This window comes from Mauremys mutica, chromosome 16, assembly GCF_020497125.1.
Source record: "Mauremys mutica isolate MM-2020 ecotype Southern chromosome 16, ASM2049712v1, whole genome shotgun sequence".
Classification (NCBI taxonomy): domain Eukaryota; kingdom Metazoa; phylum Chordata; order Testudines; family Geoemydidae; genus Mauremys; species Mauremys mutica.
Genome location: NC_059087.1, coordinates 18,180,087 through 18,192,827, shown reverse-complemented (window position 1 = coordinate 18,192,827; position 12,741 = coordinate 18,180,087). Strand labels below are relative to the sequence as shown.

The 12,741-nt window shown below is 42.2% G+C and overlaps 1 long non-coding RNA gene across 3 annotated transcripts in view; it reads left to right on the top strand.

The window, feature by feature from the left end:
- Positions 1-11,405: 11,405 nt before the first annotated feature.
- Positions 11,406-12,741, top strand: part of LOC123351267 — a 40,432-nt gene continuing 39,096 nt past the window's right edge. For all 3 annotated transcript variants that reach the window (XR_006573968.1, XR_006573970.1, XR_006573969.1), the window contains exon 1: positions 11,406-11,556. This is a non-coding gene — a long non-coding RNA (uncharacterized LOC123351267). The remainder of the gene's footprint in view (positions 11,557-12,741) is intronic.

Here is a 12,741-nt window from a genome sequence, read left to right as displayed (position 1 = left end):
TTTTTTCAGCAGAGGTAGTGAGCACTATTTTCCTGATAGGAGTTATTCCAGATAGGTAGAGCAATGTTTCCTGCAGTGAAGACTAAATGTCAGGCTCATTTGAAATGATTTTAACAATTTCATGGCCTAAAGGAAAACTTTACACTCTAGGCCATAACAGCAAGATATTTTTTTCTTTTTAAAGAAAATTAATTTGTGGGGGAGTTGGGAGATATGTTATGTGCCCGGTGAAATAATATAACGCATGTTGTTGCTTTTCATTGTACAATTCTTTGTTTCAATGTATTGTAACTTATTTGGTTTGTACAAATCAGTAATAAGTGTAACAAGTGGGCTCAAGGGTGGAGTCCAAAAAGATGTCTATGGTCTAATTGTGATTCTTTGACCAGAGAGATAGGGCCTGATCTCATTTGTACAATATCCCCTTTACACTCTCTGGGTGTGTAAAAGAACTATAATGTAAACAGGGATCAGACCCATAACATTGTTTTGTAAAGGAAATGAAGCCATCTTTAAATCCCATTGCAATTCACAACCATCTCAGACTAGGTTCGGCTTCTGAAGATGAATTATTTCCTGCTTTTCTTTCTTGTAAATATCTTCCACCGCCAACCACCTTCTGCAGATAAAACTTTACCAATTAGTCATTTACAGACATGAACTCACAAGGCAAAAAACAGCCTTTGCAGCTCAAGTTCTCTTTGATAGTGATGATGTTTACAAATGCTTTCTCTGCTGGGCTAGTAATGTGCACTTTGCCATTAACTTTCTGAAACTGTTCGACACACAAAATGTGCCTTTCGCTAGGGCAGAGGGTCAGAAAGATTGTTCCTTTTACTGCATGCAGGACTCTTATAAAATAAATAATAAGCTGGGGAGAATATACCTATTTCTTCAGTGTGCAGTAAGCTCTCTTTGAGTGCAAAGTTATTCCATTGACTAAACAGGGTATTTGTATAAAAATCTGCCCGGTTGAGAATGCTATTATTGTTCACATTAAAGTAGTGTCTACAGGCAGCTGCTGAGATCGGGAACCCCTTTGTGCTAGGTACTGTACATCCAGATAGTAAGAGACAGGCCCTTCCCTGAAGAGCATGTGATCTAAATTTAAAACTCCTTTTCTCCACCAGTCTTCAATACTTTGCCCCAGTTTTCTCTAGTGCCTATCCAAATGTGCAAGTTCTCTCTTTCCTGAATAACAAGCACCATGAAACTCCTTGGTTCCTGATAACCGCATGAGAGAAAGAAAGGCAACTCTCTCTCTCTCTCTCTCTCTCTCTCTCTATTGCAGTAGTCAAAAGTAATTTAATGGGAATATAGAATGCAAAAGGGGCAGATTCAGACTGTAGGCCAGAAGCAGATAAATGGATAATCTGAGTGGATGTAGTAAACTGGTCATTCTGAACTGCAGTGCCCCGCAGAGAGGGAGGAAAAGAATACTGGAGCCAACACATAATCTACATTTGTTCAGGAAAAGAGTGCCAATCCAGAAAAACTAGAGCTCAGGCAGAGAAATACAATATTGTACAAAGAGCCCGGACACTTCAGAAACAGAATTGCTCATGTCCCTTCTTTTATTATCGCCGGTGTCCTTAACTAAACACCAAGATGGCATCAGCCATTTGGAACCAGCCTGGCTTCATGTACAATTAAGTAAGGCAGAATAGAGCATAAGATGCCTAGCTAGGCTCCTCCAGATCTCAAGACAAGGCTTCAACCTGGTTTGCCTCTTTCCTTTTCCTGAACTGTCACCAGTTTGCAATGGTTACTGCTGAGACTACTTTGAAGCTCAGGCCACGGGGTGTTTATCCCAACTCATCCATTTCTTACTTTATTGGCAACCAGGGTCCATGCCGTGCACCAGCAGCACAGTGCATGTTTCACTTGTCATGTGAGCAGTGTAGAATTTTAGAAACCAGAGATGAGAAAGACTTGCTGGTTTGCTGCTCCATTTCCTCGTCTGCAGAGAATCATCCTTTGCAGTGAATGTACTTACCAGAGCACCAGCTGAGCTTTATATTAACTATCAAGGCTTGAGTTTCCATCCAAATATTCTAACAGCTAAGGTTGCAATTCAACAAGTGGGAGGTACCTGGAATAAATTAGTTCAATTCTGCAACCTCACAGTGACAAAACTCTCTGTAAAGAATACTCCATACAGTGTAAGACAAGAGGCATATAGATAAATTGTGGGGCTAGGGCCAAAATGAAAGAGGGTAAGAGGAGGAGATAAATGGGAAAAATGATTGTAAACAGATTTAGCCAGCCCAGTTTGAACATCTTCAAGGAATTCAGTTGAGGATAAGGGTCTGACTCACCCCTTAGGGAGGAATAGGAAAGAATTCCCCAGGCATTCTTCTGTCAGGGGGCAAGGGGATGGTGGCCACGTGAAGGGGACCCTGGCTTGTCTCTTCCTATCTATGCAGAACTCATATGTCCACTGGAACCCAGGCCTGAGCCTCCTGCATAATGGGAGATCAGCCCGGGCAAGCTTCTCTGAGCACTCCTTTGGGTCCTTTTCCCCTGGTCTGACAGCTAGTGTGGGAGCTGACTCTGTGCTTACGCACTGCCCTGCTTGGAGACGGGTAGGAACCACGGAATGGGAATTAATGCTGCTACGAGCACTATTAGCTCCCAGGGATTTTCCGCTGTAACATTTGCACATTTCTTAAGGATGCTGGTGCCCAGAACAGCTGCTCTTTGGTTCTGCCCCTCACTCTCAGCCTGCCACCCTCCCTCACCCGCCGAGCTCCATCGTGTGACATATCTTAATGTGGAGGAGCGTCTCCAGGCTCAAGGGCCAGGGGAGGGATATCACATGGGCTCTGCAGCTGCTTTTTGGCCAGGTTTGTGTGGTCTTTACATGTTTCTGCCTTTCCGCACCAGAAAAGGGCAGGGCAACTCCGTTTACAGTCTGAGTCTGATGTGCACGCCTGTATGGGCACCAGCCCTGCACACCTGAGTCGCACCAACAGTCCTGCTTAAACACCGGGGACCTCTTTTGGGAGGGAAGTGAGAGGATTTGCCGTTTGGGTATCCTGTTAAAAAATGCTTTCCAAGTATTTGACAGTGAGACCGATAAGAGTCCTAATGCTTAACGTGCTCTCATATGCCATTGTCTCCCGAGCCCATAATTCATGGCTTCCTGTTACACCTTCCCTCTCGTAACGGGAAAGACATCACTGTAATATACACAGATTCTAGCCCCAGAGAGAAAGGGTGGGGCTTTAAAAGGAGATGAGGCTACTAAGAGCAGCACAATCCTGCAGTATCATAGGCTAATGGGGCAGGCATGAAGCTGTGGTTAAGTTCCCAGGGAAACGTGGCCTTAGAACTGTAACCACGGTCCACTGTGACACTGTAATTCCTCAGGGAAGAGGGAGGAATAGGCTCCAGGGGTACCTTTGGACGAGACAAGGGCACCATCAATCTTTTTAGTGATAGTTTTTCACTTCTCTTTTCCTGGCTTTCCGTTGTTTCCATCACCCTCTTAGAACTTAGAAAATAAAAGTTTGCATTGCAGTCTAAGAGCCAGACTCTAGCCTCATTTACACCGGTGTTCATCCATCCCGAGTAACTCCATTGGGCAGCCACTCTGGATTAGTGCTGACGTGCGTTCCCCGACAGGAGAATTTGGTCCTAATTACAGATACTTGCTGCTGCTAGACAGCACCCAAGGGAGCCCACTAACAAACTGATTTTTGAGCTCTCACCATACAGGTAACACAGGAACCAGATCATTGGAGTGGCTAGTCTGATCTGGTTGCTGTCTGAAACTGGATACCAATCTAATCCTAAAGACTAGAGATGGGGAGTTCATCTAATCCATCTCCAGCCCATGCTGGGTGTGGTGCCCCTTTATATAGTAAGACACAGTGATTATTTTTATAAGTCTTTCAGCAACAAAACAGTGGATGAAAATGAAAGATGTCGATTGTTTCACACTAGTTTATGCCAGTTGTAAATTAGGTCAAATCTGGGACCTGAACAGATTGGCAGTAGCAGTTAACCAGCAACTAAACCAAAACAAAACAAAAAGTTAAGCAATTCCCAGTTTATCAGCTACTTACCAGTTTAATACTCAGCTAGAAAGGATTTGCAACATTTGTGAATTACTCCATACATCATTTATTTTTCATGGTGTAGGAAGACATGGAGGACCAATGTTTTCCAGCATTTGAACAGGGAAGTAGCTGGTTAATCTCTAATTTGCCCATTTAATCACAGATTTATAGCTTGATCCCATTTGGACTCAATGGGAGTTTTGCTGATGACTTTAAATAGATATAGGCTTAAGCCATTAAATTGTGTTAGCTCCCCGGGACAAAATGAGAGGGCACATCTTTACAAGAGCTGGCCTCTAATCAAAGCCCAGATCTGAACTCTGGAGAACTTCCAATTCCTAGCCAACCTCTGCAACTTCAGTCCATTTCAAGTCTCTGCTTTGGATACTAAACATTGGCTAAGAAATGTAAGGGCCACCGTCTGCCTGTGGAGATAAGGATATAGCTCCCATTGACTTATATGAAAGCTCCATGTGCAGTCAGTGGAAGACTGTGTCCGGGAAGGCAGAAGCTTTCATTCTCCCAGCACAACCTGCATGTGATTGCACCAATGGCAGAGGGTTGGGTTTCCCCTCAGAGAAGGACTTTCACAATGGAGCAAACTTGGCAACAAGCACATTTAGACCAGAAAGCTAGACCTGTCCTGTATTTTTCTATATTCCCGTTGCTGTTACTCCCATGGTTGTGTTTCATAAGGGACTAGCATCATGGCTCTTCCTGGTAAGTCTTTACACTTCAATAGCACTTGACAGTAGGTGAGACAGTCCGTGTTGAAGTAATCCATTTCCCCTAGAGAACTTTCCTTAGTAACTGCCTCTTTCTACTAACCTCCCCACGACAGGACTGCCTTCTTATAGGAGCTTTTTTCCCAGCATGCCTTTCTGGACTGGGGAAGGTGTGATCCTTTTAGTTTGGCAAAGCCAAGCTGCTGCAGCCTAACGGTGGCTGTTTTGAAACTGGGTGCTGCTTGCTGGATTTACCTCCCTGCCCGCTGGTGAGTACCTTCTAGCTCACATTCAGTTTCCCCTATTCCTGTTCCTGAGGAGATGGCCTTCCTCAGAGGTAGCCCTCACTCAAGTGTCTGTGGGCACATAGCACTAACATAATAATACTTATTAGAATTAAAATAGCAGCTTTCAGCTGTAGGTCTCAAAGGACTTTACAAAGGCAGGTATGTGTTAACCCCATTTTACAGATGGCAATCTTAAGGCACAGAGAGGTTAAATTACCTGCACTAGGTCATCCAGAAAGTCAGCAACAGAGCCAGGAATAGAACACTTCAATGTCTACCCCGTTGGCCATATTGCTTCTACTGACTGACTGTGCTGCATACAGGCACAATCAATCCTTCAGTGTAGCAACCTCATAACACCCCTAATAGGAGCACTAGGTAATTTAATTCCCTTTTTACAGCTTGAGGAACTGATGCCCAATGAGACTGTTCGAATTCACCCAGCATGTCTATAGCAGAGTCAAGAACAGAACCCAGATTTTGTAACTGCCAGCCCTGTGCTTTAGTCATAAGAAGACCCTTTTTCCTCCTTCTGCTTTGATCCTGCAGTGATGTATCCTGTATTTATTTATGTAATCACAGCCTCCTGCTATAGTAATTAGCATGTTGCCACAAATTCCGCTTTATGATGGCATTGTGCAACAGATAAAAGGAGAAACAGGGCTGTAGGAGGCAACTGTATGCAAACACAAATTGCTTAACTAGCAAATAGCGTAAGGAAATGTAGCTGAAAGGTAACCGGATTTTTGTTTTCCAATCCAATGTACTGGAGCCTCTTCTTCTGTATGAAAGTTCTTCTCATCTCCTTCAGTTTCATGAGCAGAAAGGGACAATGATTGGACTATGTGCTGTATAACCGCTGCCTTTTTCCAAAGCATGAGCCGAACCCTGAAGTCCAACTTTCCTATAAACTCTCATTGTTAACTGGAATTTTGTATGAATAAAGTCCCTAGGATTTTGCCCCCATGTAACTTTACAATTGCTCAACATGGAATTCTAGGAATCATGTGGAATCCCTGATGCTATGTTATACCTCCAGTCTAGTGCACGAACATACTTATCTGAAGATTAAGTAGACCTTACACTTACAAAAATGCATACTCATCCTGAATGGAGATACAGACACAGGAATAGCTGTGTATTGGAACTCAAGCTATTTATTCAACTGTCCATCATGGCAGGAGTTTTTCTGTTAAATATATAATTCCCCCTCCTTTTTTTTTTTAAAACAAGAGACCAGAGGGTGAAAGGGTTGAAGATTAAAATGTAAACAGCAAAATTTATTATAATTACAAGAGTGTTTCAAATTATTTCCTTAAACTGCAACATAATTTACCTCTAGTCAAGGTCTCTATTGGTGGTGAAAGAGGAAACTGCTTGACCTTGGAGTGACCTCTGACCCCAAGGGTCAGCACCCATGGAATGCACAGATGTCACGGTTCATAAGCAAGGACAGAAACTCTCAGGTTTCCCAGGCAGAGAGGCGCCAGATCTTGGATGGGGCCAACATGTGCACCTCCCTTTGAACCAGCCACTCATACCTGAAATAAAACTTAAATAAGCACATTGGATCAGAGACAGTAAAAGCCCTGAATAGCTCTGGATGTGGGATTGTTCTAAGAGTGGACAGAAGTGGTGGACTATAAAGAGGAGAAATTAAAAATAAATTCACTCAAAGTCCCAACATCAGTGTTTCCCTGCCAGTTTTACTCAAGGAGTATTCTAAACAAATCAATGCAAAATCAAAATACATACAAAAGCGCAACTCTTTATTAAAATCAGTTGTTCAGAAAATATTTTACTGCAGCCAGCCCATGTCTTCTGTTGTTATTGCAAAACCAAGTGGGCCACAACAGAAATTGTCATGTGACTATAAAATATAATATGAGCAACGTAAAGACTAATTGTCTGTGTTAAGTTAACAAAAATTGAGCCAATGGAATGAATGATTCAGACTTCTCAAATTGTGAGGGCATTTATATTTGAACAAATCCTCACGGTAGCACATAATTTCTTCTGCTCCATCTCCGCTGTAATCTCTCCTGTGGCAGGTCAGATGCCAGCTTTAATACTGCTTCTGCAAGAAAATAACTTGTACTGTCAACGGTTCTGTTTACATTTAACAAAAAAGAACAATGTTCCAAAATCAGTGACTAAATAATTCAGAATATTCTTCTCACTGAAAGCAAATACATAAGGAAAGTAGGGCTTAAATTAAAACAAATTGCATAGTAAATGTTAATCCAAAGGGTAGAAAAATCAGACCAGCAGCAATATTCAGATAAGAAGCAGAATTTGGGGAGAGGGGGGCACCAGGTTAATTTTAACATTAAAATCATACATTATATATCAACATAAAATTTATATTAAAGGGAAATTGTGATTCTAATGGTTCCTTTCAACTATTTTCAGTCTACAAACCACAAGTTGGGCTAAGCATGATCAAAGTACTTCACAATTAGTTTGGTTTTAAATCACTATAATTGTCAGCATAGGTTGTAATCGGAGAAACATTGTTCTGAAGCAGCAGCAAAGTTGCCCTGGTTGTAATCTTAGGGGAAATTAAAGAAAAATGCTGAACTGTGGTTGGTTAATAATAGTGTAGCATGAGGGATAGGGAAGCCAGGTTCGTGTTAAGCGTGTCAGCCATCAGGGGAGAACACCACAAATCCATGAGATGGAGTCACCTCAGCCCCTTCCACTTTTTGAAAGAAAATCCTGCAGATCATTTCAGCAATTCTCCTCCCACACAAAAAAATCATCTTTGTCTCCTCAATGTGTCAGTTTTCCCATCTGTAAACTAGGGCTAACAGTGGGTTTCACCTCAGGAGATGTGTTCTAAGGCTTCATTCATTAGTGTCATTAAGGTGCTGGAAGACACAGATACAGATGCTTAGTGTACTTCTGGAAGGTGCTCAGATATGGTCATGAGAGAAGACCCTGGTTAGAATAGAAGACTTGGATGGAAGATGCTGCAGAAGTGCAGAGTATGTCTCTGATACACTTAAAAGGTTGTTGTTAGTGGATTGCTCTTTGACTAACTTTGGCAGGGTATTACCTGGAATGGGGCTTAGTGATATGTGCCTCAGAAGTTCCAGCTTCCAGTGACGACACCAACAATACAGCAGAACAGATTAGCTCAAATGCTGCAGTGTTTAATAATAAAGTGTCCTTCTTGCATTAAAAAGAACTTTCCAGGACTACAGGAAATAAAGCTGGTCTTTGAAGGAACCATGATTTCTAGGCACACAAAAGACAGAGGCTATCTGAGTCTGGACTGTGCTGTAGAGGAAAATGAAGGAAACCTCCCCAAGTGAAGCCGTGTTCCTATTCTCACTTGCACGGAAGGCTTAATTAACAATCCAAGTGAGTAAGGACAATAATACTTGGCACACCTTTCTTGGGCAGGTCTCAAAGCACAACTCCTGGGAATATGGCTAGGATGGGAAGAGGTGCAAAATTTTCTACAGGAGCCTTTCACAAGCTAAACACCACTCAACCGCTGTTGATCACAATCAGATTTCCACAAGACTTCCTGCACAAGGGGTGGGGAAAGGACAAGTGGTGTTTTGACAATATGAGGAGAGAGTCTCCAATCTTGACTTTTTTTTCTACAGGGATGCAGGAGATTAGGAGGCAATTTAGATGAGTCAGGAACCAGTTAAAAGATAAGTGAATTAAACTGACCACTCTGTTCCCTAGCACCACAGGCACTTTCCTTGGACTCAGCAAAAAAGTAATTTAAAACATTTCTGAATGGTGATCCCCATGCTTCAAAAACTAGGAATAAGGTATATACTGGAGAAGAAGTGAAAAAAGACTGAGCAGGCTATGCTCTGGTTTTGCAAAAATCTCATTAGTTATGTTTTGCAGAGCAAACCCCAAACTAGAGGTGGTTTAATCCCAGAATCAGTTTATCTGAACCACGATAGTTTAGGGGATGAGCGGGGTTGTTTGTTTGTTTGTTTGTTTGTTTATTAAAGAGGCTTTGGTTTTCTCCAGTCTCTGAAGAGGAACAGGAGATGTGATGGCTGGATGGTGGTAAGGGTGGGCAACATGGATGTACAAGCACAGGGAATAAAAAACAGTGGAAGATATTTAAGGCCTAAGGATCAACATATAACCCAGCTGTTCATTTTTGGAAGCTTGTCCACTCTGAGTTCTTACCATTATGTTAGTTTCCATGCAATATGACAGCATCCATGTTCCAAGAGGAGGAAATCTCTGGGCTCTGGGCAGGCAATGAAGTGCAGAATCCACAGGTTTGATGCAGAAATTCTCCAAAAACATCGCCATGAATTGTCTCTCTCACATGCCCCTGGGTTGCTCCAAGTGGAATTCAGCAGGCAGGGTTGGAATTGACGAGGAGATGGTAGGAGTCAGCTGACTTTAGAGCAATTCATCTCCTCCCTGAAGTCTTCTTTAACCATCCCAGCCTGCGATGACTTTTACCCACAGTTCATAAAGATACTCCTGAAGACCATTTTTATCCCTTTGGAATGCACCAGACTGCACCAAATGGCAGGTACTTTCAAATCACTTTCCCAGGGGATGGTGTCCCCTCCTTGACCCATCCAGGGAGTTTAATCCCCCCTCTGCCAAAATCACAGTTTGGGTGCTAACAGCAGGGGTCAGGGGAGAAGTTGGAGAAGGAAAGGGTGATCTTAGAGAGAAAGGATTGTCCAATGGTTAGTGCACTAGCCTGGGACTTATAAGAATAGGTTAATTTCCTGCCCCTCCATAGACTTCCTGTGTGACTTCGGGCATGTCACATTTTCTGTGCGCCTCAGTTCCCCATCTGTACAATGGAGATAATAGCACTGCCCTACCTCACAATGGGAGTTGGGAGGGTAAATACATCACAGATACTATGGTAATGTGGTTCATATAAATACCTAAGATAGGCAGGTACTGTACATTTGTTAGGCCAATATCTTAAGTCATGGTTTACCACAGGATGGCCTGAGACAGGATGACATTCACCTTTCTATCGGTGGCAGTTCCAATATGAAAAACAAAACAAAAAATCTGTGGCTGTATATGGATTTATTTGGGAGCTGGGCATAACTGGAATTGGGGTCTTGATGGATTTTTTGTATGAAGTTAAAGGAGAGATGCCAACTTGGTCAACATGCTACATAGCTTATCGACGGCCACCTGCGAATACCCAAGCCAATGTCTTGTCAATAACCACGATGTTCACTAACTCTTCTCATCACATTTGAACCAGCCTTTGCTACATTTCCGGTCGACTACAAGCGAAGACAAAAACGAAAGATATAAAAGGAGAGACATGGGAAAGGGTCTCAATTTAAGGCTTACCACAGACTGTATATGACATTCTTGTAACTAAACTGACAGTCTCCAGGTTTATAATAGCTAAACTCCTCAGTTTCCTTTATGTAAACATTTCACTCTAATGGAACATTATACTCAGGACTTTGCTTCTGCAGACATACCCGTATATGAACTGCATAAAGATAGACCAATAGATAAATAGATATCTGGATTTAATAAACACTCACATTCTAACACTAATAGGCTGGTGAAGTCTCACAGAGAAAGAGAGAGACTGCGGGGAAATGCAAAATACTGTCAAGAGTTTACAGATTGTAGGGGCACAACTGGAAGCACTCAGCATCAAAAGAATGAGGGGAGGGAGAAGACAGAGATGGAACAGTCTAATTCTACATGAATAATGCTTTCCAGTCTTGCTGCTATAGATGGTAAATGGGGCTAGTGAGCGCCTACATTGGTGATGTCTAGTCAAATGGCAGAATCCCCACCCACACTTCTGTAAAGTTTTATTTAGGATCCACAGAAGCAGGTGACTTCAGGTAAAATTTTCAAAAGCCTTAAACCATTTTCGAAAGTGACGTAGGCACTTAGGAGTCCAGACCACAATGAAAGTTAGTGTGATTTAGGCTCCTGAGCAATCTAGGTGCTTTTGAAAATGTTACTGTTTGTCTTCTCTTAAAAGCACGAATGCTTGCACCAGAAGAGGGAGGCTTTCTTCTGCATTTCCATTTTTGTTTATACTTTTCTTGCCATTTTGCCCACTAAAATACCAACTGCCTTACAAAATGAAAACTAACCAAAAAACCCATCAAACTTGCTAGCTGCAGGTGGCCTGTGAATAGGGTGTCTAGATAGCAACTGTGGAAAAAATGGGACGGGGGTGGGGGATAATAGACATCTATATAAGCAAAAGTCCCCAAAAACGGGACTGTCCCTTTAAAAATGGGACATCTGGTCACTCTACCTGTGAACCAAAATTATGTAACAATGGCAGTGTCCTGTTACAATGATGGCACATGACACCACTCATTCCCAAGCAGGTGGGATGGAAAACAAAAGCATTACAGGTCCAACGGGCCATTTCTGAGAGAACAAACATTCAGGCTGAAATAATGCACATGACTTCACAATTCAAGGAAGCCCTAAGCAAGCAGCAGAAAAGATCCTTGAAAAATAATAGAGGTGAGTCCAAACCAAAACCCTGTGTCTGAACATTGGGGAAGTTTTTATCTTCAGATCCCAATTTTGCTGCATGGATCCATCTTTTAAATTAAACACGCGTTTTTACCCAGGTAAATCCAACCCAAGTATGACCTCAACCCGACCCCTCTTTCCACTTTCCTTTAGAGTGGTTGGCATTTATTTTTCTTCCATTTATTAAGCTTTATACTGGGTTAGCTGATTACCCTGACTGAACAAACTAAGGATGGGATTCTGGTTTCCACATTGGTAGTGGTTAACTGTGGCTGTGCATATTTAAATTCACATTTTCCAAATGGCTTACTCTCTCGATTCACTCATACTCCGACTCTCATGTTGTTGATCCACTCCATTTTGGGAAGCAGACCACCTCTAGCATCAAGCCAGATTGTACATATCCAAGCTGCTAAGTCCCTTTTTAACTGGCTTTTTGTTTCAGTGGACTAGTGAACCTGGTTCTGTCCTCTGCAGAGGGCTGAAGTGCAGGGAGCAAAGCAGCCAGAAGAACAGTACACATGGCGCACACCACACACAGGAGCAGCCTACTCGCCCACCAGGGATCTTGGAAATCCTGCATGCATGAGTTGCGCTGCTGTCATTCTGTCAGGCCCATTTACAAATCACATCGCAGGTTTAATTCTGAAATCACTGCCCCCACCACCTATTTTTTTTTCTTATTTTTGCAGAAATGGATTTACAATGAAAGTATCCGAAAAGGAATAATTATCTATGTGACCATCAGAAACACAATGCCCTCCGAATGAAGCGGGGGGTGGGGCAGGATAAGAAGAAAGGAATCCTTTATATTGGATGTGATTTTAAAATACATCTGTAAAGTCACAATTGTGAGGGGCTCATTCATAAGTGCAGCATGAGTTTGGCTTGTGGTTTTGATTGTGCTAAAAACCTACATCTTGCAACCAAAACCTCAAACAACCCACCTTTAGATTGCATTTATTTTATATGATGTGATATTAACAGAGAAATTGACTATCAAAATCTCGTCAAGCTTCCATATAGAGTTTCAGCCTTATTTATATTTTAAAAGGATAGACAAAATCATTTATTGCCAGCATGGTATAGCCAGTTTTATGCAGTAGTGGACCTGAAGATAAAGCTTTTTCTATAGTCTCTGTCCATCCCTCAGTGAATTGAATCCAGTCAAAG